Source organism: Belonocnema kinseyi, chromosome 5 (assembly GCF_010883055.1).
Source record: "Belonocnema kinseyi isolate 2016_QV_RU_SX_M_011 chromosome 5, B_treatae_v1, whole genome shotgun sequence".
NCBI lineage: Eukaryota > Metazoa > Arthropoda > Insecta > Hymenoptera > Cynipidae > Belonocnema > Belonocnema kinseyi.
Genome location: NC_046661.1, coordinates 70,129,350 through 70,131,996, shown reverse-complemented (window position 1 = coordinate 70,131,996; position 2,647 = coordinate 70,129,350). Strand labels below are relative to the sequence as shown.

General features: G+C 43.4%; 1 protein-coding gene across 1 annotated transcript in view; it reads left to right on the top strand.

Annotated features, from left to right (window-relative positions):
* The window catches only part of LOC117173133 (nephrin-like), a 1,314,621-nt gene that overhangs the window by 640,066 nt on the left and 671,908 nt on the right, over window positions 1–2,647 (top strand). The window lies entirely within an intron of this gene.

The window sequence follows — 2,647 nt, the reverse complement described above, 5'->3', positions numbered from 1 at the left end:
CATTCCTACTATACTTATACAAGCCATCTATTTACAAACAAACAAGATATGGCTTTGTGGCGTCTTACCCACGCTGGCATCTTCCCCCGGTTTACCTTAATCTTGAAAATGAAATAGCTTGCAATTTCACACTTTTCCTATTTTATAATTTTTCATATTTTTGACACAGCATTTTTTTAGCATTTTTTTACGTCGAATCTGAGAAAAGAGGTTAAAGGTATCTTCTGTAGCGAAAATATTTTGATAGTGTCGATAATAACACAGACCTGCAAATAATGGGGCCATGTCAGTTGTTGGAAAGTGGAGGGTTATTTCCGAATTAATTTTTTTACGTAGAATCCGAATCCGGAGTCAGAATTGGCCCATCACCAGTGGTGGAGTAGACGCCTGTCGGGGCATGGCGGTGGTGGCATGGCGGGGCCTGACGGTGCCACGCCACTTTTTTGTCGTTCAGAAAATGTTTCTAGTTAGTATTACAAGAGCTATTTACACAATATTGAGAATTTATTTTGTAAGGGCAGAAAAATTGTACCCGCTTCCAGCGAAATCGCGGTAAAATTTCAGCCACAACCACGTCTCACAACCGTGAGATAGGTGGTTACGGTCTGTAAAGGAATCAATACGACGATCCAACAAAAACCTCGTGCACCCTAAGAACACGGAGTGACCCAAGGACAACCGCCTTCTGTATTTTTCCCGCAAGTGTTCTAGAATATTGTTGACACGTAGGCATGCTTTTTAGGCCATTAGCAAGTGAAAGCTTGGCACCTCCAAGAGCACCGATGATAAGGACGATGAGTTTAACAGAATATTCCGGGTACAATCGTTGCAACTCCCTTATAAAGTCTCGATACCTCTCTTTCTTTTCATTCTCCTTGGCTATGATGTTTTTATCAGCTAATGCCGAAAATTCGATAACGAACATGGTTCGCTTCTCGAAGTCAAGAAGAACCATGTCAGGGCTCGAGTGAGTAACAGAAACAATTGTCGAGAATGTAAAGTTTCAGTATATGCGGCACTTCCCATTCTCGACAATTGACTCAATTTCCCTAGGAGCATTTAGCGGAGCGATATTAAGGTGAATGCCGTAGGAGTGACAGAGATGGTAATAAAGCACTCTTAGTGCCGCATTGTGGCTTTGAATGTAGGTCGTTCCCGCGTGAGTTAGACAACTAGATAGTATGTGAGCTAAATGCTCGGGGTGTGCGTGGCACGCCCTGCAGCTATCATCAGGAATGTCTTGGCTCAAAATGTGGCGATGGTATGTTAAGGTGGAAATGACACCGTCTTGGCATGCAAAAATGATACCCTCTGTACCAGACTTCAATCCGGGCGATTCAAGGAAAGCAAATGTTAGGTCACAAGACATTGACTGATCCTTCACATTTCTGTGGAAGATATCGTGCATCCTCTTATCGAGGAGCTGTTCACGAAAGTTTTTCTCTTGTGCTTTCTTAATCTGGGCTTTCAGTAGTGAGTACTCGAAATAGATAAGATTTGATGCATTTTGCTCACCCCTAATATTGAAGTGAAGTCCGAGTGTTTCAGCAGCCTCCTCCGCTGCTTTGTACAGAAATGCTCCTTTGCCCACTTCTTCGTGATTCCTGACCATTTTAAGAAGAGGGTCTCTTCCATTTGCAACTCTATGTGCTGTACCCAGAATAATCCTGTTGTGAAGACATTCAAGACTCAATATTCCGCGACCCCCTTGACGGCGTGAGATGTATAGTCGCGGAACGGAAGACTTAAGATGCATGCTTTTGTTAATGTGCATAACCTTTCTTGTCCCGATATCAAGAGATCTGAGCTCGTTCTTCGTCCATGGAACTACTTCAAATGAATAGTATAGTACCGGGACGGCAAGCATGTTCGTTGCAGATACTTTATTCTTTGCCGACAGTTCGAAAGACCAAATCTGTCGGATGAGACGTTTGTATCTTCTTTGGAGAGTATCCTTTATAGATGTCACATCCTGAATGCGACTCTGTGGCACCCCCAGGTATGTATAAGTTTCTCCAGCGCAAAGGTGTCGTATGGCGCTTCTATCAACGAGCTCAGGATCTTCAGGGATGCCATTAAGTTTTCCTCGCTTCAAATAAGCCTTGGCGCATTTGTCTAACCCAAATTCCATTCCATTTTCCTTAGTATATCGTTCGACAATCCACAGAGCTAGATGCAGTTGCTCTCTGTTTTTAGCATAGACCTTAAGATCCTCCATGTAAAATACATGAGTGACCTTGTACTTTCGATCTGCAGGTTTGCCGCACAAGTACCCGTCGGAATGGCGCAGTGCTAGAGATAGTGTCAATAATGTAACGCAAAAGAGGAGTGGGCTCATGGTGTGGCTCTGAAAGACACCTCTCTGAAACGTGACCTTGTTAGTTGTCACACGATTTTTTCCAGATGAGATAGTAAACCTGGTTTTCCAAAGCGGCATCAATCTCTCTATGCACCCAACTATTTGCGGATGAACCTTTAAGATTTCCAAAAGACAGATGATAAGTCTATGGGATGTTGAATCGAAAGCTTTCCGATAATCAATTTTGGCCATCGATAGGTCACGCTGGTAGAATGCTGCATCTTTGCAGACACATCTATCGATGAGCAGGTTTTCCCGACATCCGGCTACGCCTTTCTTTGAGCCTCG